Here is a 27,602-nt window from a genome sequence, read left to right on the forward strand (position 1 = left end):
TGTACTGGGAGGTTGCAAAGATATTTTGGTGATGTTGGTCAAGCACCCCGAACATTTGAAATGTGCTACATCAGTGTCACACATGATTATTTTTAAAAGAGTAATTCAAGTTTGGAACATCAGGGGAAATGCACACAGAGCAAAAGAACAGGCGAGCCTCTCCACACTGCCTGGTGAGGGCTCTCCAGGCTTTCAGGGAGAAGTCTTTCTCTCTTTTAGTCAGATTTACCTGGAGAGAAAGAGAGAGAGAGAGAGAGATAGAGAGAGAGAGAGAGAGATGTCCCAGACTGAACCCAGGACTTTCTGCAGGCAAAGCACGTGGCTCCCCTACCCGGCAATGCAGGGCTGTTGATATGAGCATCTCTGGGTTTGGGAAGGGGAGGTTTCAAGGCATTTTGCTGCCTGAAGCAAAGCACAAAGCATAGGAAGAGCTCGGCTGGAGGCGCAGTTTAGTAGCCCCGAAGGAGGAGACGGTGCCTTTTGTGCCACAAGGGAGTTTAGGGGGCCCTTCCTGCCCCCCCCCCCCAGCACCTGCAGCCTGAGGATGGTAGCTCACTCTGTCTAAGGTGGGTGTTTAGTAATGTCAACATGCATGCTTTTTTGAAAAGATAATTTATTTCCTTGGATCCTTTGGTTTTGGGGAGATAACAAGATGTAACACAGTATTTGTTCCAGGGTTATAAATGCTGTTTCCTAATTGGTTCTATCCTAACAACATGGGGAAAGTTTATTAAACTGGACAAAGTTTGTGTTGTCGAAGGCTTTGATGGCCTGAATCACTGGGTTACTGTGAGTTTTCCAGGCTGTATGGCCATGTTCCAGAAGCATTCTCTCCTGATGTTTTGCTCACATCTATGGGAAGCATCCTCAGAAGCTGTGAGGTCTCTTGGAAAACTATGCAAGTGGGGTTCATATATCTGTGGAAGGTCCAGGGTGGGAGAAAGAACTCTTGTCTATTGGAGGCAAGTATGAATAGTGCAGTTGGCCACCTTGATTAAAATTAAATGGCCTTGCAGCTTCAAAGTCTGGCTGCTTCCTGCCTGGGGGAATTCTTTGTTGGGAGGTGTTAGCTGGCCCTGATTGTTTCATGTCTGGAATTCCTCTGTCTTCTGAGTGTTGTTCTTTATTTAATGTCCCGATTTTAGAGTTTTGTAATATTGGTAGCCAAATTTTGTTCATTTTCATTGTTTCCTCCTTTCTGTTGTACTTGTACACATGTTTGTGGATTTCAATGGCTTCTCTGTGTGGTCTAACATGGTGTTTTTTAGAGTGTTCAGCTTCAAAGTCTGGCTACTGCCTGTGGACAATTTCAACAGAAAGGAGGAAAATGAACACAATCTGGCTACCATTATTATTATTATTATTATTATTATTATTATTATTATTTTAAAAAAACAAACTCTAAAATCAGGACAGTAGATAAAGTGCAACACTCAGAAAACAAGGGAATTCCAGGCAGGAAGCATCAGGACCAGCTAACACCTCCCAACAAAGATTCCCCCAGGCAGGAAGCAATCAGGCTTTGAAGCTGAAAGGCTGTTCAATGCTAATCAAGGTGGCCAATTGCAACATTGACACCTGCCTCAAACATACAAGAGTTCTTTCTCCCACCCTGGACTTCACTTGCCATGTTCCATAAGCATTCTCTCCTGACGTTTCGCCCGCATCTATGGCATCATCCTCAGAGGTTGTCTGTCCAACAGACAATAGTTTTTCTCCCACCCTTCCCTAGTTTCCAATAGACTTCACGGGAGCCTCCGGTGGCCTAGGGGATAAAAGCCTTGTGACTTGAAGGTTGGGTTGCTGACCTGAAGGCTGCCAGGTTCGAATCCCACCCGGGGAGAGCGCGGATGAGCTCCCTCTATCAGCTCCAGCTCCATGCGGGGACATGAGAGAAGCCTCCCACAAGGATGGTAAAAACATCAAAACATCCGGGCGTCCCCTGGGCAACGTCCTTGCAGATGGCCAATTCTCTCACTCCAGAAGCAACTCCGGTTGCTCCTGACACGGAAAAAAAAAAAGAAACCTCACAACCTCGGAGGATGCCTGCCATACGGTAGATGTGAGAATGCTTCTGGAATGTGTCCACACAGCCCGGAAAACTCACAGCACCCAGTTCAACATAGTTCGTGTCAGCCATCAAAACGACCGTTCCTGGAGGAGATCAAGGACTTTCAAAGTGAGCACCGCACAATCAAACAGAAAAATCACACGATCAAACCAGGAACAGATTTTTTCCCCCAAATTTTTTTGTTACATAGTGATAATGTAGCATAATAGAGAATCCGACTCTTTGAGGACTGCGGGGTGGATGGGCAATAACGGAGCCAGGGAAGGATTGGCCGGACTCCAGTCCCACCATCCAAAGCCCGCCGGAGAGTGGCGAAGCAGCCCTCCTTCCCCTTGGGAGCCGTGCTTTCTCTCCCGGAGGCAGGCAGCCCTTTGCCCGAGCCCGGCAGGACTGGCTCCCGAGGCACGCGAAGGCTGTGGGTTCAGGGGAGGCGTCCCGGAGGAGGGGAGGGGGCTTGGCTGGCTGCTCCCCTGCTGCCAAGCATCTACCCTTTTTTTTGCCTCGCTTCAGCCCTGGGTTTGCCTGCAGACACCTGCAGATGTAGGCGCCTCCTTGGTTGCATTTGGAGGATGGAGGGAAGACCCAATGGAACGGGGGGAGCGGGAGGAGGAGGGCTGCCTTGCCTCTAACCTCGCCTTCCCTCGTCGTTGTTGCCGGGACTTGCAGCCAGCCTTTCAAAGCCGGACCTTGGCGCCAAGGGGTGAGTGAGTGAGTGAGTGAGTGAGCCCTCGGCATCTGCTCTTCCTCTCCCGGAAACTAGGCAAGTGGGGTTTATATATCTGTGGGAGGTCCAGGGTGGGAGAAAGAACTCTTGTCTGCTTGAGGCAGGTGTGAATATTGCAATTGGCCACCTTGATTAGCATTGAATAGCCTTACAGCTTCGAAGTCTGGCTGCTTCCTGCCTGGGGGAATCCTTTGTTGGGAAGTGTTAGCTGGCCCTGTCTGGAATTTCCTTGATTTCTGAATGTTCTTTATTTAATGTCCTGATTTTAGAGTTTTTAAAAATACTAGCTGCCAGATTTTGTTCATTTTCATGGTTTCCTCCATTCTGCTCAAACTGTCCAGTCACCTTGAGTTCTAAGTGTTTCCCTTCCTTTTCCCCAAGCATCTCTCTCTATGTGTAAATATTACCAGGAACTTCCTGATTGCTGTTCAACATGATGCTGCCAGAGAGTGCTGCTGCAGAGTCTCCTTCTCTAGAGGTACTGAAGCAGAGGCTGGATGGCCATCTGCAGGGAGTGCTTTGATTGGATGAAATGGGGTCGGACTGGATGGCCCTGGGAGGGGGCCACTTCCAACAAGGGATTCTATGATTCTACAGGATGCCCCAAAAGGCGCACTATATTGGGGGGAAATGGGACATTGCTGCTAAATGTACCTGTATTTGAACACGTCGGCTTGTATAGAAGGAGCCTGGTGGTGCAATGAGTTAAACCCTTGTGCCGGCAGGACTGCTGACTTAAAGATTGGATGCTGACCTGAAGGATGCTGGTTTGAATCCAACCCTTGAAGAGCACAGATGAGTTCCCTCTATTAGCTCCAGCTCTCTATGCGGGGACATGAGAGAAGCCTCCCACAAGGATGGCAAAAACATCAAAAACATCCGGGCGTCCTCTGGGTAATGTCCTTGCAGACAGCCAATTATCTCACACCAGAAGTGACTTGCAATTTCTCAAGTTGCGCTGACATGAAAAAAAAAATCATGTATAGAGTGGGGACACCCTCTGTTTGTATGGGATGGCGCAGAGGGTTAAACCGCTGAGCTGCTGAACTTGCTGATCAAAGGTCAGCTGTTTGAATCCGGGGAGCAGGATGAGCTCCTGCTGTTAGCCCCAGCTTCTGCCTAACTAGCTGTCCAAAAACATGCAAATGTGAGTAGATCAATAGGTACCGCTTCGGCGGGAAGTTAACGGCACTCCATGCAGTCATGCCAGCCACATGACCTTGAAGACGTGTACGGACAATGCTGGCTCTTCAGCTTAGAAATGGAGATGAGCACCAACCCCCAGAGTTGGACACGACTGGACTTAATGTTAGGGGAAAACCTTTATCTTTACTATACACACCTCAGTTGTGTACTTTCTCTTTTTCTCTCTCCACTCCTCCTATTCAGCTCTTTTCTTGCCTCTCGGATTTGTGGGCTTTACACAAAGTCTCCCAAGTTTCAGTGGGCCCCTCTCTTTCTCTCCCATCTCTTCTTCTCCCTCTTTCTCCTCTCCCTCCCTCTTTCCCTCTCTCCTTCCCTCTCTTCCACTCTTGCCTCCAACCTTTCTCCATCGTGCCCCCCTTTTTCGCCTTGGCGCTGGCTCTACAAACCCAACTTTGCGCTACTCTTGCCCTTGGCTTCCTTCTTTCCTGGCAAATAGGTTTGCGCAACCCCTGGTTGTGCAGGCTGTAATATAGAGGAGAGAATTGACCACACCACCTCTGAGTGTCCCTTGCCTGAGAAAAACCCTGTGGAAGTCCTGGAGGAGCCCTCAATGGACAGGGGACTTGAAGGCAGGCAGGAAAGGAAAGCTGCCCCCATGGACACAATGGAAGTGGCAGGAAAGAAAGGAAGGCCTACTGAGAAACCCTTTCCTTAAATAACCCCATCTACACTGCCATATACATTCCAGATTATCTGCTTTGAACTGGATTATATGGCAATGTAGTCTGATGTGGATTATCTGCTTTGATAATCTGGATTATATGGCAGTGTACATTCAGCCAATGACGGGAGGTTCCCAGGAAACTCAGGATTAATCTGTGAACTCAGGTTTTTCCAATGGACTGGATTGTGTGGCTCTGGAGAGCGGGGAAGATGCACTGCACATGCTCAGAGGCAATGCCCTTTTCCTCCCCTAGGGGACAGGCCTCAGGAAGTACTAGCTAAGGCAGCATTTCTCAACCTGGGGTCGGGACCCCTAAGGGGGTCACAAGGGGGGTGTCACAGGGGTCGCCAAAGGCCATCTGAAAACACATATTGCTCTTTGATTGTAGGTTAACTATAAATCTCAAATAACAAAACCAATCCCCCCAACCCCATCAGTATTCAAATTTAGGCGTATCAGGTATTTGTGCCAAATTTCATCCAGATCCATCGTTTGGGTTCACAGTGCTCTCCTGATGTAAGTGAACTACATCTCCCCTGTATCACTGTCAATCCCTCCCAAATCCCTCCAGTATTTTCTGCTGGCTCTGCGGGTTCTGTGTGGGAAGTTTGGCCCAATTCTATCATTGGTGGGGTTCAAGGGGCTCTTTGATTATAGGTGAACTATAAATCCCAGCAACTACAACTCCCAAATGTCAAGGTCTATTTTTCCCCAAACTCCACCAGTGTTCACATTTGAACATATTGAGTATTTGTGCCAAGTTTGGTTCAGATCCATCATTGTTTGAGTCCACAGTGCTCTCTGGATGTAGGTGAACTACAACTCCAGAACTCAAGGTCAATGCCCACCAAACTCTTCTAGTATTTTCTATTGGTCATGGAAATTCTGTGTGTCAAGTTTGGTTCAATTCCATTGTTGGTGGAGTTAGGAATGCTCCTTGATTGTAGGTGAACTATAAATTCCAGCAACTACAACTCCCAAATGACAAAGTCCCCCCCCCAACCCCACCAGTATTCAAATTTGGGCGTATCGGGTATTTGTGCCACATTTGGTCCAGTGAATGAAAATATCTCTTGCATATCAGATATTTACATTACGATTCATAACAGTAGAAAAATGACAACGAAAATAATTCTATGGTTGGAGGTCACCACAACACGAGGAACTATATTAAGGGGTTGCAGCATTAGGAAGGTTGAGAACCACAGAGCTAAGACAGCTGTAAGGTACCAATCATGCCATGTCACTGCTTCCCAGATGTGCCATTATCTCAGAGGACTGGAGAAGAGGCAAGCCTTTTAATACCAAAGTTGGAACAAGTAAGGGGGAGAGAAGGCTGCCAAAATATCTGTGCGGTAGAATAACTGATGGAGGAAAGAGAGGGATTTCTTAGAACAAAGTATTTTGGGTTGCTGTGAGTTTTCCGGGCTGTGTGGCCATGTTCCAGAAGCGCTCCCTCCTGACATTTCACCCATATCTATGGCAGGCATTCTCAAAGGTTGTGAGGTCTGTTAAAAACTGGACAAGTGGGGTTTATATATCTGTGGAATGTCTACCAGTATTAAAAAGTGCAAAAATCAGGACAGTAAATAAAGAACAACACTCAGAAAACCGAGGAATTCCAGACATGAAACAATCAGGGCCAGCTAACACCTCCCAACAAAGGATTCCCAAAGGCAGAATGCAGTCACGCTTTGATGCAGGCACTGCCATAGATGTGGATGAAACCTCAGGAGATAATGCTTCTGGAACATGGCCATACACCCTGGAAAACTCACAGCAACCCAGTGATTCTGGCCATAAAAGCCTGCCAGACTATTAAGTGATAATCAAGCTAGCCAACTGCAACATTCACACTTGCCTCAAACAGAAGGGTTCTTTCTCCCACCCTGGACTTTCCACAGATATGTAAAGCCCACTTGCCTAGTTACCAACAGACCTCACAACCCCTAAGGATGCCTGCCATAGATGTGGGTGAAACGTCAGGAGACAATGCTTCTGGAACATGGCTATACAGCCTGGAAAACTCACAGCAACCCAGTGGCCATGAAAGCCTTCAACAACACAGTAAAAATTCTGGTCACTATCTTCTCAGGTGCATCTACATTGTAGAATGAGTGCAGTTTGGCACCACTTATTTTCAGGGCGCAATGTTATGGGATCCTGAGAGTTGTAGCTTTACAAGATCTTTTACCTTCTCTGATAAAGAGCGCTGGTGCCTTGCTACACTATAATCTCAGGATCCCACAGCATTAAGACATGACAGTTAGTGGTGTCAAACATCTTTTATTCTACAGCATCAATGTACCTTCTCCTCTGTTTCATTCTTTCTTTTTATTTGTGTGTCTTCTGCCACAAAATCACCTGGGATTGGATGCTCTCTGCAACTTTGGGCTTTGCGGCTGTTTTGCTGTGTTTTGCTTTTGTGGGAGGGATGGAAAACTCTTTACACTTGACCTAAGCAGTTTCCAATGCTGCTGCTGGTTTCTATTGCTCTTATAAGACAATGGTTTGTGATCTGAGAGGGGAGAAAATCAATAAAAACTTCTTTAGGTCTCTTTCATACTGCAAAGCCCCATCTTGTCTTCCCAAAATATATTTTTAATAAGAAGTCTAGGTCAATTTTCTTTCAAGCATGAGTAGTATACTATGGCATGTGCACTGCTCTATAATGCTATACTGGATGTTTATTGATTCCTTCCAAACTGTTATTTGCAGTAAGAGTTGGCTATGGAAAGCAATGACTGAGAGACAAGCTGAAGCTAGTGCTTGTGGTGATTCTGCTTGGTTGTAATTGTTTAGGTAAAGGTAAATGTTTTCCCCTGACATTAAGTCTAGTTGTGTCCGACTCTGGGGATTGGTGCTCATCTCCATTCTAAGCCAAAGAGCCGGTGTTGTCTGTAGACACCCCCAAGGCTATGTGGCCAGCATGACTGACTGCATGGACCGCTGTTCCCGCTGGAGCAGTACCTATCGATCTACTCACATTTGCATGTCTTTGAACTGCTAGGTTGGCAGAAGCTGGGGCTAACAGTGCAAGCTCACCCTGCTGCCCAATTCAGTCAGCAAGTTCAGCAGTTCAGCGGTTTAACCTGCTGCACCACCTAAATCTAGTGGTTTGCCTCAACTAAAATAAATCCATGAATCAAAGGAAACTTCTTATGACAGTACTTGGGTAAGTTCTGTTGATTTTAGTTGGGAGAAACAATTGCATTTAAGGCATCTGGCTTTATAGTTATTCTTACCATTCTATTATGTTTTGTGATTTCCCAAGGGTGCATCTACACTGTAGAATCAATACAGTTCGACTTCACTTTAACTTTCAAGGCTCAATGTTATGGAATCATGGAAGTCATAGTTTTACATGGTCTTTAGCCTTAGTGATGGTGAATCACCAAACTATAAAAATCCCAGGAATCCATAACATGCCAATTAAAAAGGTGTCAGACTGCATGAATTCTACAGTGCAGATACACTTCAAGTTTTGTTGCAGAGGGAAGGGAGGGTTAATCTAAAAGCATCTATCTATCTATTTATCTAAATATATCTTGTTGCAAAGAACAACAATACAAATCCCCCTTCTTGCAGCAACTAATCCAGAAATTCACTACGGTGCATTTTTTTTGGTCTTTGTAAATTTTCCTAGCCTTAGAGGAGTTGCTGTGTGTGTTAGAGGCTTTGCTGTAACCCATTAGTATGAAATCCTCTGTTTCTTCAGCCTTTGGCCCTGATTCCTGCAACAGGATTGGCAAGAAGTCATATTGGCCGCTTTGCTTTGCTGAGTATGTGGTCCATGCTGTCAGCAAAAGTGTCGGGAAGTAATTAATTACAAGAAGAGGCTCTATCGAAAAGAACAAAACAAACAATACATTCTCTTTATTCCCTGGGCTGGGAGGAAATATTGTGTATACTCCTGTATAAATTGCCATGTATACGTTGAGTGCAGGTTTGGGGGCCAAAATTATGGATTGAGGATCTGCAGAGAGAGAGAAAGCACCAGCACTGCCTCAGAGGGCCACCCGCCTTCCTCCCATTTTCCTGCTTAGGCCTTCAAAAAGGATGTGGTAGAGGGAATATAGTGCTCTGTCCTCCTATTAGATTTTCCCAGGATGGACTAAGCCCCCTTCTACACTGTCCTACACTGTCTACAATATCCCAAGATCTGATCCCAGATTATCTGTTTATCCCAGATTATCTGGCAGTGGAGACTCATATAATCCAGTTCAAAGCGGATAACATGGGATCAGATCTTAGAATACAAGGACAGTGTAGAAGGGGCCTAAGCTATCCACTTTCACCACTCTATTCAGAAATGGTTCCTTTAAAAAAAAATAAAAGTCAAGGTACAGTACTTACATTGACCTGAAGATAATTCAACCCAGTGGATCAGCTATCCTGGTTTTGGGAGGTTGATATTTTACTAAAAGTTTTACTAAAATTTTACATTGATATATAGTGGGTCGTAGGAAACGACTGCAGACATATTTTGTGTTTATGCCACAGAAGGAAGACAGTTTCAGTTTTCCATGTTCCTGTTAAAGGTACTGTGTGTATTTCTTTCTAAAGCAATTTCTATTGCATCTGTAGGCGAAGCTTAAAGCCAGCTCTTAGAGCCAAGTAGAATAGATCTACTGAACTAACACTTAAAGCCACAAACGGGACATCTGTACTTAGAACATTTGGCCAGTGCAGATGGTAAAAAAATATGCTTCTTACCATACTATTCAATTTATTCAATCATCTGATGGAAAAAAAACCTCTAGATTATTATAAATTCAATGTGGGAGAATGTAAACATTACAGATTCTGTCTTCTCTAGGAAATTTGAGTGCAGTACACCCAAATATGCACCTTTTCCTTTTATTTTAAACTGGACTGTTTTGTTATGCACATTTATTTATTTATTTATTTATTTATTTACTACATTTATATACACTGCTTTTCTCCCCCTAAGGGAACTCAAAGCAGTTTCCAACATTATAAAGGCAAAAACAAATGCCGTACATACATGTGAAAACCAAAAGATAATGTCAAGACAATAATATATAACTATAAATTAAACTAACCAAATTGAAACATAAACATAAAATAACATTTAGACATAAAGCATAAAATTAAACATTGATAATACAGTAACATTTATATTAAAACCCACTGATAAACAACATGATTTAAAAACAGTTATTAAAATAGCACCATCCAAATCAAAGTCCGCAGTCCTTGCATTAGTCCGTTCACTATTCCTTATTATCTTATTGCACTATGAGCTTTGCTGTCCAAAGACATGGTCACATAGCCACATTTTTACTTTCTTCCTGAATGTCAGGAAGGAGGGAGCTGCTCTAATTTCACCGGGAAGGAGTTTCATGGTCAAAGGGCCACCACTGAGAAAGCTCTGTCTCTCGTCCCCACCAGTTGTGCTTGCGAGGAAGGTGGGATCGAGAGCAGGGCCACCGCAGAAGATCTTAATCTCCGAGGTGGATCATAGAAGGAGATACGTTCTGACAGGTAAGCTGGGCTGGAACCATTTGGGGCTTTATAGGCTAAAGCCAGCACTTTGAATTGTTCCCAGTAGCAGACTGGCAGCCAGTGGAGCTGGCGTAACAAGGGAATTGTATGCTCCCTGTATGCTGCCCCAGTTAGAAATCTGGCTGCCGCTCACTGGACCACTTGAAGCTTCTGAAAAGTTTTCAAAGGCAACCCCACATAGAGCGCATTGCTCTATGTAATCCTTGATGTAACAAGAACGTGGGTCCCCTTGGCCAAGTCAGGCTTCCGAAAGTACTGGCATAACTGGTGCACAAGTTTTAATTGTGCGAAAGCTCCCCTGGCCACCGCCGACACTTGAAGTTCCAGGCTCCCAAGCTGCAAACCTGCATCTTCAGGGGGAGTGTAACCCCATCCAACACAGGCTGTAATCCTATGCCCTGTTTGGCCTTTTGACTGACCAGGAAGACCTCTGTCTTGTCTGGATTCAATTTCAATTTGTTTACACCCATCCGGACCATCACAGCTGCCAAGCACCGGTTCAGGACCTGAACAGCCTCCTTAGTAGCAGGTGGAAAGGAATGCTAGAGTTGGAAGTCATCTGTGTATAGATGACATTGAACTCGAAAACTCTGGATGATCTCCCCCAACGTCTTCACGTAGATGTTAAAAATTCATGATAACTTCCATTTATGGCAACCCTCTCATAGGGTTTTCCTGGCCAGATTTATCCAGAGAAGGCTTGCTTTTCGGGTGACAAAGTGTGACTTAGCCAAAGTCATCCAGTGAGTTTCCAGGGATGAGAAGGGATTTGAATCCTGATCTCTCAAGAGTCTTAGCTCAATACTCAAACGTCCATACTCAAGTGCCCACATTTAGCAGGAGCAGTCTGGATTAATCCTCTGTTATATTTTCAGCCACTTTAAAAAAATGTCCCAGCTTCTGTCTCCTTTGCACTTTGCACTGTTATCCTCACCTTACTTTGATTTATGCAAACTAAGTTCAAAAATAGTGCAATAAAAAGTGAAAAAACAGTTCACTCAATTAGAGAAGAGAAAAGGATGTAATCTTGTCTGTCCTAGTGGACTCTGTTTGGCTAGCCCTGCTTTATTTTTTTCAGAGTATTGTATAATCATACTATGTTCAGAATGTGTTCTAAGTCTATACACAAGATTCCAAATTAAAAAAAAATGCACTTCATAGCTTGAACATGGGAACAACAAGCACACACATTTAAATGCCAAAATACTGGAATGGTGCTATTCATTTTACGTAAATTACTCGTGCCTGTTTAAGGACAGTGTTCTTTGGGAATGCATAGAGAATGCGCATGCATCCTATGCAACTGGTTTTGCCACTGAAATTCAGGAGCGTTTTGTTCCTAGATACAAGCAAACAAACAAATGTTATGAAATGGCCCCTTTCTGTGCATGCAGGATGAGCCTTGCTCTGTTTTGGTGCAGGGGTTTGGGACTGGGAAAGTGGATCACAAGAAGAAGAAAATGTCTCCAGGAAAATATATTTTTCAGAACCTCTTTAGACCTGACATGATTGCAAATGTGTATTTTCCACTGCATTAACACCAGCATAGTGACCCATGAACAACCTTAGGCCCTTATATTTTGTTTTGCACTCATGAAGATGGGCAAGTTATATTTTTAGGAGTAGGCTTAAAAGTTAAAAACATAACTTTAATCAACCAGTAGCAAAACCTTAGAGATAACGTGTTATAGATGTACATGATGCTTGTTTTGAGACTTTACACATTGACAATGAAAGACTACCTTAAATTGTGTTGTTGAAGGCTTTCATGGCCAGAATCACTGGGTTGCTGTGAGTTTTCCAGGCTGTATGGCCATGTTCCAAAAGCATTCACTCCTGACGTTTCACCCATATCTATGGCAGAGGTTGTGATTTCTGTTGGAAACTAAGCAAGTGAGGCTTATGTATCTGTGGAAGGTCCAGGGTGGGAGAAATAACTCTCGTCTGTTGGAGGCAAGAGTGAATGTTTCAATTGATCATCTTGATTAGCATTGAATAGCCTTGCAGCTTCAAAGCTTGGCTGCTTCCTGTCTCAGGGAATCCTTTGTTGGGAGGTGATTAGCTGATTAGCTGGTTGGCAGACTAATTCAACCAGAGAAGCCAGCCATAGCAGACCACTGGATGAACCACCTGGACACAATGTATTATTTGAGAGCACAGAAATGCTGGACCACTCAAACAACTGAATAGCCTTGCAGCTTCAAAGCCTGGCTTTTTCCTGCCCAGGGAAATTCTTTGTTAGGAGGTGTTAGCTGGCCCTGATTGTTTCATGTCTGGAATTCTGCTGTCTTCAGAGTGTTGTTCTTTATTTACTGTCCTGATTTTCGAGTTTGTCTAGCTTAAATTGTATGGAAGTTCATTTTGTTATTTGCTATCATGTCAGTTCAGACTCATGGAGAACCTATAAATGAGAGAACTCCCAAGAATCTGCTCAGGTCTTGTAAACTCAGGGTTTATTAGTTATTTTATTTGTTTATTCGTTCATGCATTTAGTATGCTACTTTTTTTCTTGGATAGGGAGCCTAGATGGCTCATAGATAAAATTAATTAAAGCAATGCAGTTGTTAAAAACAAGTAAAAACAGTTTAAAATTAAACTGATTAAATCAATTCAGATAGTAATGTTGTCTCCCTCTTCCCCAGCTGATGAAGACCAAAATAATATAAATAATAAATATATAAAATTAAATGAAATATGTTGATTTTGCCGTGGGAACTAATAGTGTAGGAGAAATTTTAGGTCTGGGGTCAAAGTCAGTTTCAGGGAAGTTCATGGGATCACATTCCAGGGTTGGTGCAAGCAAAGGCAAAACAAAAATACCAGCACATTAATTTTTAAAAAGATTTTACTCTCAATGAGCAAGCTGTGTGAGTGTGTGCCTGCTTTCAAGTTGCCTGTGGGCCCATAGATTTCATAGGGTTTTCTTAGGCAAGAAAATCTCAGAGATGGTTTGCCAATTCCTTCTTCTGAAATATAGCCTACAGCACCTGGGATTCATTGGCAGCCCCTCATCCAACTATTAACCTACTTAGCTTCCAAAATGAAACAGGATCCAGTGCCTGTATTTAGCAGAGTAACATGAAATTTTATTTACTATTTATTTACTGTATTTCTACCCCACTCTATCTCACCCCAAAGGGGACTCAGAGCGGCTTCCAGTTTTGGCAATTATTCAGTGCCACATTAAAACATAAAAGCAAACACATGCATAACTCATTAAACTATAAAATCAAATAACACATAAATACAATTAAAGACTTTCAAAAACATATTAAAAACATTGCACCTAGTCCCACAGTCATAGTACAAGCTACTTCGTTTATAATGGCTCCATGGATGTATACTGCACTGTAGTAATGCTACTCCCCGAACACCTGGTTCCACAGCCAGGTTTTGACTGACTTTCTGAAAACCAGGAGATAGGAAACTGATCTAATATCGCTGGGGAGGGAGCACCATAGCCAAGGGGCCACCACTGAGAAGGCCCTGTCTCTCATCCCTTCCAGTCGCACCTGCAAAGATGGTGGAACCAAGAGCAGGGTCTCCCCAGAAGATCTTAGCATCTGGGCTGGTTCATAGGGGGAGATACGTTCAGACAGATAAGCTGGGCCAGAACTGTTTAGGGCTTTATAGGCTAAAGCCAGCACTGTGAATTGTGTTCAGTAGCAGACTGGCAGCAATTTTAATAATTTATAATGGAGCAAACCTGGTACTGAAGCTGGGGGGAAAACCTAATTACTGGATTGGCATCAGCAAACCCTAAACTTCTCAAAGTCTGCAATAGATCTTATAAAGCAGGTAAAAATTACTGTGAAAATATAAACATTACCATGAATACTTTAAAATTGGATAGTCAAATGCTCTTCTGCCTCTTTTTCCTACTGTTCTCGTCGCTATACAAGTAAAGGATCTGTCATTTACAGTAGGAAAGCAAGCAGGATGCTACTGGACTGTAAAACAGAGAGTAAGCAAAAGGAAAGCTAAAAAGCCATGAGAAATGGCTGGTTAAAATTCAAGTAATTCTCTGGAGGCCAAAGTATAGATGAGAGGTCAGAATTTGTCTTGTGATGACCCTGTGAAAAAGGCAGAATAATCCTACATCAGGAAACAATCCCATAGTGGTCATTCCAAAGATATGTCGGCATTTCCCAGCAAAAAGCACATTTGGAAAAGGGCAAATGAATAAGTGGCATCGGGCCTTCAAGGTAATCCGTATTATTTAACGGAATCTTCCCAAGCAGTAAAAAGTCACAATACTGCCAAGATAGTTTTGCTTATGAAGTGCAATAATACGGAGGTTCTGGCTGCAAATCAGGCCTGATGCAGGATGGAAATGATCCCATTATTTCTCAAAGAATACCTCTGCAGTGAGAGAGCTCAGGGCTTTGCAGGCTTGACTAGTAATGACATGACTCTGGAAATCGAATGATGGTACTTCAAAAGGGAGATTGATGTTGGATTAGAAGGCTTACCACCCGCGTGACTGAGTGACCCCCTTCCCTCCTTGCAATAAAGCAAAACCAGGGGATCATGGAATCCTTTGTACACCCAGAATAGCCAGCTTTCTGAACTCTGCATTCAAGAAAGGTTCCCTCTGTTTGTACCATTTACACCCCACTATGTGAGACACTCCGACTGAACCTTTGGAAGTAGCATCATGTCAGCTCACTACAGCCGCTCCTGAATGAACACACGAGACTCTCTGTGATATCACCAGAAACTTTACTGCAGGAAACATAAACATCAGAAAAGCCAAGAATGGGAGTCTCCGGCCAACCATCCTTTATATACCCTCCCCCTCATTTGAAAAGTCTCTTCCCGCTCAGCAAAACCCCGCGCAGATTCCCCGCCAAGTCCAGCAGCCGTTTCTTCTCCGAGTCCTGAGACGCAGGTGTCTTATCAATGTCAGTGACCCTGAAACTCAGAGCCACATCCAGGCTCTAGTAGCAGGGTTCTGACATGGCGTCCTCCTCCCCTTCGTCCTGGAAGGAAAAGATTTAACACAACTATTGTTCTCCGCTGTCCAGAGTTCCTTTATACTTTTTTAACAGGCTGCAATGGAATACCGGGTGTACCTTTCCTAGGTCCTTGGGTAGCCTCAGCTGATAGGTCACTTCGTTTATTCTTTTTGCCACCCTGAACGGCCCTATATAGCGTGGAGCCAATTTCTTAGATGGGAACCCCAATTTCAGGTTTTTTGTGCTCAGCCAAACCAGATCTCCTTCGCCCAATTTGTCCCCCTCTCGGCGCCTACGATCTGCAAAGAGCTTGTACTTCTTTTGTGTTTCCCGCAATGCCTCCACCACGTTCTGCCACCCTTGCTTAATTTTAGCCGGCCATTCCTTGTCGGTCTGGCCCTCTCCTTCCTTCCACTCGGGTAGCCTGGGGAAAGGTGCCACCTCCTGTCCGTATACTATTTCGAATGGGGCACGACCTGTGGCCGAATGTACGGCCCCGTTAAAAGCCATCTCAGCAAACGGTAGAAGGTCCGCCCAATCGTCCTGTCTATAATTGGTGTACATCCTCAAGAATTGGCACAGTGTCTGTTGGGTACATTCGACCCCCCCGTTGGTCGCGGGATGAAAGGCCGAGCTCAGGTTCCTTTCTGCTCCTAACAGCTGTAAGAATTTTCCCCAAAATTTTGCAGTGAATTGGACTCCCCGGTCGCTAATTATTTTGTCGGGGCACCCATGTAGGCGATATACATGCTTTACATACAAATCCGCGAGCTTTTCAGCCGAGGGGAGTTTTGGCAGGGCCACAAAGTGTGCCTGTTTTGAGAATAGGTCCAATATTGTCCAAATGTATCTGCGGCCTCTGCTGGGGGGTAGTTCGCCTACAAAATCCATTGCCACGCATTCCCATGGCCTCATGGGCTCTACCACCTTCTGCAATAGCCCCTGGGGCTTCCCAGGTGGTGTTTTGCCCTCTGCACATAATTCACACTGCGTGACGTACCCCCTGGCGTCTTTCCTCATTCCGGGCCACCAGCATTGTTTGGCCAACAGTTTAATAGTCCTGGTAGGGCCTAGATGACCTGCACCCTTGTTATCGTGGCATTTCCTTAACATTTCTTGTCTCAAACATTCAGGAATATACAATTTCTTATTAACAAACACCAAATCCCCACACAGTTCTCCCTGTTCTTTGTTCGTTTGTAACCATTCGTCCATTCCATATGCTCGCTTCAACTCTTCCTCCCATATTTCTCCTCCCCCCGTGGAAATGGCAGTACGTTTGTTTTCTTTGGCCGCTTGTGCTCGAGTCAGTACTGCCAGGCCCCATTGCTTATCTAGGAAAAGGCTCCCCTCAGATTCCTGAATTCCTCCCCCGTGCTGAGGCATCCGAGAGAGAGCGTCAGCGAGTATGTTGTGTTTCCCCTGGAAGAACTTGAGTCTGAAATCAAAACGGCTGAAATATTGGGCCCATCTAATCTGCTTCGCTGACAGTTTGCGAGGGGATCTCAGATATTGTAAATTTTTATGATCAGACCACACCTCAAACGGTGTTCCACTCCCTTCCAGAAAGTGTCTCCAGCACTCTAGTGCTTTCAGAATCGCTAAGGCTTCCCTCTCCCAAATCGGCCAGTTTTTTTCTGTATCGCTAAACTTTTTCGACAGATAGCCACATGGCTTCAGGTTCCCCCCCCTCGTCTTTCTGCAGCAGGACTGCCCCATATGCCCGGTCTGACGCATCGCAATGTATTACAAAGGTCTTAGACATATCAGGGTGCTGTAGGACAGGCTCCTCAGTAAAACGCTTTTTTAGGGCTTCGAAAGCTTCCTGGCATTCTATTGTCCAGGTCAGTTTGGCCCCAGGGGCCTTCACTTTGGCTGTTTCTCCCCTGCCTTTAGTCTTTAACAAATCCGTTAATGGCAAAGTGAGGCGCGCAAAGTCCTTGATAAATGTTCTATAGAAGTTTGCGAACCCCAGGAAGGATTGCAGCTGCTTCCGTGTTCTGGGGGCTTCCCACCCCCTTACGTCTTCCACCTTCGCAGGGTCCATCGCCACTCCCTGGGAGGAAATCCTATACCCCAGAAAGTCTATCTGGTCTTTATTGAACTCGCACTTGGCAAGTTTCGCATACAGCTTCGCTTCCCTCAACTTTTGTAGGACTTCCCTGACTAGTTCTACGTGTTGCTCCTTGGTCCGAGACATTATCAATATATCATCTAAAAAAATAAAAACTCCCTTGTACAATAATGGATGCAACACTTCGTTGATTAATTGCATGAACGCGGCCCCTCCCCCGCATAAACCGAATGGGAGCACACAATAATTGAATAATCCGAAGGCGCAGGAGAAGGCCGTCTTCCACCTGTCCTCTGGGTTGATCTGCAATTTATGGTAAGCCTCAATTAAATCCAATTTAGTGAATATCTGTTCCTCCGATAACTGGGCGATCAAGTCCTTCACTAAGGGTAGAGGGTATTTATTTACAGTACTGATTGCATTCAGGCGTCTGTAGTCAATGCAGAGCCTCAGCGTTTGGTCCTTTTTCCGCCTAAACAACACAGGTGCCCCTAAAGGGGAATTCGAAGGTTCTATGAAACCCCTCGCTAGGTTTTTATCAATGTACTTTCTCAGTTCCTCCTTTTCCCTAGCCGACATCGGGTATATCTTTGCCTTGGGAAGCTCTGCTCCTGGGACTAGCTCTATTTTCACTTCAACTCTCCGCTTCGGTGGGAAATTGTCTGCTTCCTTCTCGTCAAACACGTCCACAAAATCCCGATACTCTGGGGGTAATTTATCTGCCAGTTCTGCTATTCTGATAGAGTCTTCCTCCCCCCTTTTTCCCGGCTCCCTCTTGACTTCCTGGCTCCCTTCTTCCAAGCTCCTCCCGAAAATCATGCTCTTATCCTCCCAGTTGATTTGCGGGTTGGCCTGCCCCAGCCACGGCATGCCTAGTATAACATTATAGTTGGCTATTTGTGATATCACAAATGACACCTTTCCTTCCCAACTCCCTATCTTACACTTTACATCTTTGGCACTGTGCCTAGCTAACGATCCTGATGCTGTGGATCCGTCCAACTGCGAAAATGCTATTGGGGATTCTAGGCTCGTTCTTTCGCATCCCAATCCCCCGGCTAATTCAGGGGAAATGATGTTCCTGGAACATCCACAATCCACAAATGCTTTGCAGGTTGCTTGTTTGCTGCCATTTTCAAGCTGAATGGGGACCACTATCATAGCTTTGTCCTGACTTACCAACCCCCCCGAATGGTGCCTCATCGGTGGTTCTTCCTCGGCGCGTTTTCCTGCCACGGCTCTTGGTTTGGGCGGGCCTCCGCCTTCCCCTTTTCTCTGCCAGCACTCGGCAGCCCTGTGGCCCAACCGGCCGCACACGAAGCAGCCACTCCTGCTGGCGCTCACGTTCCCTGTCGGCTCCGCTCTCCTCCCGGCTGGGGCTGATCCCTCCTTCCGGCTCCCCTCTTTCATCTGCGGCCGTTGCTGTAGCCCTCCTCGGTGCCTCCTCGCCTGGGCCAGCGATGTCTCGACGCGCCCCGCCAGCTGAATCCATCCGCGCAGTGTGTCAGGCTCATCACGGTGCACAGCCCAGGAGAGGATCTCCCGCCTGAGCCCCTCTTTGAAGAGTTCCATCTTTGTCACTGCAGACAATTCCGGCACCTTTTCGGCGAGGCATTGGAATTCCTCCGCATACTCAGATACCGACCTCTGCCCCTGGGAGACGGTCTTCAACTTCTCCTTCGCCCGGATCTGCTCCAATGGATCTCGGAAACGGGTCTCCAGGGCCCCCATAAAGCGTCGGACTGACCCCAGACATGGGTCGCGCCGCGCGTGCAGCTGAACGTACCAGCTAGCCGCTCCCCTCTTCAACACTGCACCAATGGCCCAGATCCGGCTGGATTCCGTTCTAAAAGTGTGAGCATTGTCCTCCATATAGCCCCTCACCGTGGTAAGGAAAAAATCCAGTTCAGAGGACTCTCCCCCAAACTCGATCCTTAGTTCCTCTCGTCTCGGTAGGGGTCCCTGTGGCGGCAATCCCCAATCCTCCGCCCGTCGCAAGCCCCCTTGCGGACCAGTGGACCCCGCTGCTGTTTCTCTTGGCCCTGTGCCACGCCCGGCATTCGCCAGGGGCACTAGGGTCTCAGCTGGGAGCGTAGCCGGGATTCTCGGAGGCTTTTCCCCTTCGTCGTCACTCTCCTCCACCCGCGTCAGGCTTGTTTGGGTCTTGGGCCGGGCGCCGGGCTCCTTTCGCATTTCCCTTCCCTTCGGTGCTGGGAGGTCTGCAAAGCCCTGGCTGCTTCCCACGCTCATGTCCCACATTGAGCCAGCCCGAAGTTCCCTTCCTCTCTCTGGCTCCGCCAAAAACGCCAGGCGCTCCATCGCCCTCGACATTACTGCCAGGGTGGTCTCCATCGCCGACATCCTCTCCTCCAGAAACACCATCCTTTGTGGGGCTGGGGAAGGTAAATCTTCCTCTCCTCCGGTGCTGTCTCCCTGCACCACTCCACGCCTCTGGGTTACCCCATTCGGCTGGGCATAAGCGGTGGATGACGCCAGGGCCGCCAGCTGGTGGAACTCAGCGTCTGGCTCGGGAGTGGCCCTTCCCGACCTTCCTCCTCCTGCGCCCAAGAGCTCTTCATCCTCCACTTGCATGTTGCACCTCACCGCTACAGCGGGATGGTGTCCGTATTCTTGGCTTAGTGTCAGCTCACTACAGCCGCTCCTGAATGAACACACGAGACTCTCTGTGATATCACCAGAAACTTTACTGCAGGAAACATAAACATCAGAAAAGCCAAGAATGGGAGTCTCCGGCCAACCATCCTTTATATACCCTCCCCCTCATTTGAAAAGTCTCTTCCCGCTCAGCAAAACCCCGCGCAAATTCCCCGCCAAGTCCAGCAGCCGTTTCTTCTCCGAGTCCTGAGACGCAGGTGTCTTATCAATGTCAGTGACCCTGAAACTCAGAGCCACATCCAGGCTCTAGTAGCAGGGTTCTGACAGCATCACATCTCAACATGTACTCAGTATACTTAATAGTTCAAGACAGAGGTGAAGTTAACAAAAGGAACATAGATTTCTCATTGCTCTCTGACTACAAAATGACTCCTTTCTCTGGTAGCAGTTCTGAAGTTCATAGATGAGGTTTGTGTATTGAGGGGAAGATATTCTTCCCCTATGTGACCACTGATGTGATTTAATTTTAAACCTGTTTCAGACTGTAGTTGTGAGAATATGTTTTCTCTAACTTCTGTTTGGATTGAAGCCACAGAAATACTGTTCCATTTCCATTGCTGTGAGAATTAAATTCAAAATCGAAATGGCTTGAGCAGTATCAGTTGGAATCATTGATTAGGGTTTGTGGTGCTTTGTAGCCAAAACAGGACAATGAACAAAAAGAGTGGCAGCTTGTGACATTATTGCTCCCATTCCCTGGTCTCTCTGGATTACTGCAATGCACTCTACGTGGGCTGCCTTTGAAGACAGCTTGGAAACTGCAATTGGTGCAAAGATTGGCAGCCATGCTACTAACTGGAGCTAGCTATAGGGAGCACACGATGCTCCTACTAAAGCAGCTCCATTGACTGCTGATAAATTCCTGGTCCCAATTCAAAGTGCAAGTTATTACCTACAAAGCCCTAAACGGTTTGGTTCCGGCCTATCTTTGTGACCTCATCACCCCCTATGAACTAGCGTGGGCTCCAAGATCTGCCGGTGAGACCTCAGCCCCACTACTGTCACAAGCGCGGTTAGTGGGGACGAGGGAGAGGGACTTCTCAGTGGTGGTCCCATTTTTGGAACGCCCTCTCCAGGGAGATTAGGCAAGCCCCACACTGTCCTTCTTCTGTAGGACCTGAAGACCTAGCTGTTCAAACAAGTTTTTGAGAATGCCTAGTCCCTAGCTGATCTGCACAATTGTTATTCAGCCTTGCACTTCATCCCATGCCCTCATCTTATGGTTACAGCTTTTCGCTTATTTCATTCCCTGTCCGATCGTTTATAGCCTGGCCACATTTACAGAAGCTTACCACCATTGGTTGATGAGCACTGTTGTGATTGAGTTTTAAGTTGTTCTTTTATATGCCTACTAGATGTGCCCGGCCACGCGTTGCTGTGGCGAAGTCTGGTGGTATGGGAAATAAAGTATTGAGGAATTGGTGGTAGTGAAGGTAAAGGGTAAAGGTTTTACCTTACATAAAGTCCAGTCATGTCTGACTCTGGGGGTTGGTGCTCATCTCCATTTCTAAGCCGAAGAGCCAGCGTTGTCCATAGACTCCTCCAAGGTCATGTGGCCACTGGCATGACTGCATGGAGCACCGTTACTTTCCCACCTATTGATCTACTCACATTGGCATGTTTTTGAACTTCTGGGTTGGCAGAAGCTGGGGCTAACAGTGGGGGCTCTCTCCGCTCCCCCAATTCAAACCTGCGGCCAGAAGTTCAGCAGCTCAGTGCTTTAACACGCTGCTCCATCAGGGGATATTATTTCCGAAAGGTTGTGAATATACAATATATTTTTTTCTGTTGGAGGCAAGTATGAATGTTGAAATTAGGAAAAATGATTAGGATGTAATGGTCTTGCAGATTTAAAGCCTGGCTGTTTCCTCCCTGAGTGAATTTTTTGTTGGGAGGTGTTAGCTGGCCCTGATTGTGTCCTGTCTGGAATTCCCTTGTTTTCAGAGTGGTGTTCTTTGTGATATTTTATGTGCTTCTACTATCTGTGGCCCTGAGAAAACAGAGGATTTTCCAGACTTTGATGATAGGAATACTTTGTTGGGAGGTGTTAGTTGGCCCTGATTGTTTCCTGTGTGGAATTCCCCTGTTTTCAGAGTGGTGTTTTTTATTTAGTGTTCTGATTTTAGAGATTGTATTGTTCTGTTTTATTATACCACATTAATTTTTATATATTCAGATTTTAGTGTTTTTGAATACTTGGAGCCAGATTGTATTCATTTTCACGGTTGACCGTAACACAATAATAATAATAATAATAATAATAATAATAATAATAATAATGATATTAATAATAATGACTTTGGTAATACACAGTGCTTCATCCCTTCTCAGCTTCCTTTCTGGAAGAATCCTTTCTTGGGAGGTGTTAGCTGGCCCTGATTGTTTCCTTTGTGGAATTTTCAATTTCCCTGCTTTCAAAGTGTTGTTCTTTTTTACTGTCCTGGTTTTAGAGATTATATTGTTCTGCATTATTCTATCCCAGTAATTATTTCATATTAAAGTAGAATCTCACTTATCCAACATTCACTTATACAATGTTCTGGATTATCCAATGCAGTCTGCCTTTTCGTAATCAATGTTTTTGTAGTCAGTGTCTTAAATTCATTGTGATATTTTAGTGATAAATTTGTAAATACAGTACAGTAGAGACTCACTTATCCAACATAGATGGGCCGGCAGAATGTTGGATAAGGTAATATGTTGGATAATAAGGAGGCATTAAGGAAAAGCCTATTAAACATCAAATGAGGTTATGATTTTACAAATGAAACACCAAAACATCATGTTAGACAACAAATTTGGCAGAAAAAGTAGTTCAATACGCAGTAATGCTATGTAGTAATTACTGTATTTATGAATTTAGCACCAAAATATCACGATATATTGAAAACATTGACTACAAAAATGCGTTGGATAATCCAGAATGTTGGATAAGCGAGTGTTGGATAAGTGAGACTCTACTGTAATTACTACATAGCATTACTGCGCATGGAACTACTTTTTCTGTCAAATTTGTTGTATAATATGATGTTTTGGTGCTTAATTTGTATAACGATTACCTAATTTGATGTTTAATTGGCTTTTCCTGAATCCCTTCTTATTATCCAACATATTCACTTATCCTGCCGGCCTGTTTATGCTGGAGAAGTGAGACTCTACTGTATATTGATAATCTTTTATTATCTGCTTAGAACTGGATTATCTGAGGCCCCTTCTTCACAGCTGTATAAAATGCACACTGAAGTGGATTATATGGTAGTGTGGACTCAAGATAATCCAGTGCAAAGCAGATAATATAAGATTATAAATGGGTTATATAGCTGTGTGGAAGGGCCTTGAGTCTACACTGCCATATAATCCAGTGCAAATTAGATAGCCTAAGTCTGCCTGTCCCCTAACTGAACCCTGGCTGTGCTTGGCTGAGCTGGTTGCTAGGAGACGAAGTGGGCAGAGATTAGCCCTCTAAACTGGCAGCAATTGGATGAAAACAATTATTGCTCTCCCTCTAATTAGGACTTTATTTTTCTTTTCTTTTTGTTGTATCAACCTAGAGGCGTGGATGATGGGTTGTGTTCTGAAATTTCAAGGTTGGGAGGTGTTTAGTTTTGTTGTTTTGCTCGGTGCCAGGATTCCATCACTCTTTTATATATATAGATGTGTTTTATTCGACTGTATTTTTAAGTTGTGTTTTATTATATGTTCTGTTTTAGGTACCTTGTGCCATGTGTAAGCCTCCCCGAGTCCCTTTGGGGAGATGGTGGTGGGATACAAGAATACAGTTATTATTATTATTATTATTATTATTATTATTATTATTATTATTATTAATCCATGCAGGGTCTTAGGGCTCATGATGCTGTTAAAGCACAATTATGGCAGGATAGAAATGTCTGGTGATGGGGCTTACTGTAGGGCATCATAGCTCTCCCATGGTCACATTGCTCTTGAATTGTGATTGTGTCATCTGTTTTCACTGATGGAAAGGAGCCCCCAGAGGCGCAGTGGGTTAAACCCTTGTGCTGGCTGGACTTCTGACTTGAAGGTGGGGTTGCTGACCTGAAGGTTGCTAGTTTGAATCCAACCCAGGGAGAGCGCGGATGAGCTCCCTCAATCATCTCCAGCTCCATGTAGGGACATGAGAGAAGCCTCCCCAAGCATGGTAAAAACATCAAAACATCCGGCCATCCCCTGGGCAATGTTCTTGCAGACGGCCAATTCTCTCACTCCAGAAGCTACTCAAGTTGTTCCTGACACACAAAAAAAAAAAAAACCAAAAGAAAAAACTTTTAAAGCTGCGGGCCGGTTCATGGTTTCTCAGACTGTTGGGGAGGGGGTGGACTATAGTTTTAAATAAAATGAACAAACTCCCATGCACACTGCACATATCTTACTTGTAGTACAAAAAAATGTGAAAGAATGATGCAATATTTGAAATGAAGAACAATTTTAACCAACATAAACTTACCAGTATTTCAATAGAAAATGGGGACCTGCTTTTGGCTGATGAAATAGTCAAGTCAAGTAAATTAGGACTGTTGTTGTTGTTGTTGTTGTTGTCGGTCTTCAAGTTTTTTCAGACTTAGGGCGGTCCTAAGTCTAAAGTTTAAGGTGTGGGGCAGGTAAATTACCTTGGAGGGCTGCATTCGGACCATGCAACTTAGTTTGAGGACCTCTGGTGTCCTCAAGAACCCCTCGTATGGCTAGTTTCCATCTCAATGGCACAATGGATTAAACCCTTGTGCAGGCAGACTGCTGACTTGAAGGTTGGGTTGCTGACCTGAAGGTTGTTGGTTCGAATTTAGGGAGAGTGTGGATGAGCTCCCTCTGTCAGCTCCAGCTCTCCATGTGGGGACATGAGAGACGTCTCCCACTAGGATGGTAAAAACCTCAAACATTTGGGAGTCCACTTTCCTTGCAGATTGCCAATTCCCTCAAGTTGCTCCTGACACACACACACACACACACACACACACACACACACACACACACAAATCTCAGTATTGAAATATTCTTCTTAATGGACTACAGGATCTGACAGCTTGTGAGGTGCATTGCCATTCTCATGGTATCGTTTCACGTACCGGGAAACAAACAAACAAAAACCAATTTTTGTGTGGTCTGTGTCATTTAGAGCAGCACGGGGAAAGAAAATGATATGATGTAGTGGTTGCATTTGTGGTAGCCTTTTGCAAGGTATCCCAGCACTGAAATGGCCCCTTTTCTGATGCTTTATTACCAGACCTCCAGTGTCCATTTTCCCATCATCTGTGGCTTAACATCTTGATAAATTAATGCACGCATGTTAACTGACCTGCAGTGCAGGATATGGAGCACTGAGACTATTTGCTTTTCTGCATATTTCGGCTGCCACTGCTGTGTAACCAATGTATGCTTTTCAGATGGGACGGATTATCCAGATATAGGAAGCTGGCTTCTCAATTCTGCAATTGGAGTATATGCTCCAGAGTCATCAGTGGTTAGAGGACCCAGAACTGTTGCTGCTCCCATACCAACACAGGGAGATACACAAGATTCATGCAATGTGATACTGCCAAAAAATAATAGCTTTAGTAGAAAAGGAAGGAGCCCCCAGTGGTGCAATGGGTTAAGCCCTTGTGCTGTCAGGTTTGAATCCGGGGAGTGGGGTGAGCTCCCGTCTGTCAGCTCCAGTTTCCCATGTGGAGACATGAGAAAAGCCACCCATAGGATGGTAAAACATCTGGGTGTCTCCTGGGCAACGTTCTTGCAGATGGCCAATTCTCTCACAGCAGAAGCGACTTGCAGTTGCTCAAGTCAACTCCTTACATGGAAAAAAAGGAGGAAAGGAAGATTAGGTATCCTTCTGTTCTCTCCAAGAGCAGGAAAGCCTACTCTGGTTCCGTTTTCCAGATGCTGAACAAGTGAAGAGTTGGGTGAAGGATTGCTGTTGTGGCCTCTGAGATTCTGGTCCACCTTGCACCAACTGGGTCCCAAGCAGGGGGATGCACACTGCCACCCTAACTCTTGGTCCTGAAATGGGTAGGGAAGTGACAAGAAAAACAACTCTCTCTCTCTTTCTCATTTGAAAAGGGCGAATCTAAGTTCTTTCTGACTTTTTAATGCCGCACTAACATTTTCCTTAATTGTACTCACAGACCTATTTGCTGTAAATGGAAAATGTGTGCTTCAGGGTAAAACACTCAATATTTCTCTACCTTGTAGTTCTTTGTTAGCTTTATTGCATCTTGAGTGAAACTAAATCAGATTATAAATTAGTCTTGGACTATGAAAATGGCAGCTCTAATAATTGGTTCTTCTAATGCCGCAGAATAAAAAGCAAGCAAGGGCTCCATCTTTCCGTTTCAGCTATAGGAATTGCATGGGAAGGTTGTAGATAAACTGAAGCTGGGTTTATTGATTCAACTGGAGCTAATTATAGGGTGAAGTTTTTCTTTGATGTGTTGGTCACAGAAGTGTAGCCAGTCTGCAGTTCTCCGACAGCATATTTGATTTGCAAGGGAGAGATAATGGCATTGGACAGCAGTTGGGAAGATCAGTCTATAGCATCCTTGCTCTAAAGTGAGTTCCACTTAGTTCAATGTAATTTGCTTCTGAATAAGTATATTTTCAGGCAGTAGTTTATATTAAAAACCCAGGGGTATCTTGTCCACTGTAGCGGAAAGAAAATAGATTTCTGGACCACCCTTCTGGATCAGACTAATACCAAGTTGAGTTGAGGACAGCATTTGAAATCTATGCATCTGAGCTCTGTGGTTTTAGGCACACTCAACTGTGCACTGGGTTATGGCCCTTGCCCAGAGACATGTCTTAAATTGACTTTTGCACATACTAGTGAGCAGGATTTGGAAAAATCTGGAAAAAAATATTTTGCAAAATTGTTGATTTTATTTGACATCAGGTCGCCCTAAACTGATGACAATGCTGTGAATGATGAACCTTGGTTATCAATAGCTCTGCTCGGGTCTTGCAAACTCAGGATCATGGTTTCCTTTACTGAATCAATCCACCTGTTTTGTGAAGAGCAATTGAGCAATCTTTTAGACAAGAGCTCCCCACATCTCCTTATATGGCAGTAAGACCTCCATGTTCTGTCAGTGTTAAAGTAATATAACTGTGTGATATAGTATGCTGGAATATCAGGATGCAAAGTGGCACCTTTAAACTAAGAGAAGGAAGTTCGTAGCATAAGCTTTCAGGTGCATTGGAAAAATATTTTGACTCTATGAAAGCTTATGCTACCAATATAATTCTCTGAATCCTATTGAGGCTACAAGATCCCTTTGCATACTGTATGGATTAGTTGTGATGTACTCTACAAAAACCTTATGAAATTCATGGGCCACCATGAATCAATAGGTGATATGAAGGCACATATGCACTCTTATCATCAAAAAGTGATCCCATATTCCTGATAAAATTTTACTGGATGCACTATCTTGTACTTTTGCATGGACTATCTCATTTTACTAGTATGGCAAAAAAGAAACCTCAAAGCTGCATGCCATGAAAGCAACCGTCTGAGGTCAGAAATTGATTCCTCTTTTCAAATTTCTGGCTCAATAGAATATGAAAAGGTTTGTTTGGGGTCAAAAAAGTTTGTGGGCATTTAATTGAAATGGTTTGTTTGGTTTTCACGTCTTCCCTCATTGTAACATTTTGAATCAATCCAAGAACTGCGGGCATTGCACATCTGACTGAGC

The 27,602-nt window shown here is 44.7% G+C and overlaps 1 protein-coding gene across 6 annotated transcripts in view; it reads left to right on the top strand.

Annotated features, from left to right (window-relative positions):
* The first annotated feature begins 252 nt into the window (after positions 1-252).
* kcns3 (potassium voltage-gated channel modifier subfamily S member 3) overlaps positions 253-27,602 on the top strand; it is a 76,860-nt gene continuing 49,510 nt past the window's right edge. For 3 of the 6 annotated variants that reach the window (XM_062983987.1, XM_062983972.1, XM_062983979.1), the window contains exon 1: positions 253-566. The gene's annotated coding sequence lies outside the window, so the exon portion shown is untranslated. The other 3 variants (XM_062983976.1, XM_008117237.3, XM_062983983.1) reach the window with 2 other exon arrangements.

This window comes from Anolis carolinensis, chromosome 1, assembly GCF_035594765.1.
Source record: "Anolis carolinensis isolate JA03-04 chromosome 1, rAnoCar3.1.pri, whole genome shotgun sequence".
NCBI lineage: Eukaryota > Metazoa > Chordata > Lepidosauria > Squamata > Dactyloidae > Anolis > Anolis carolinensis.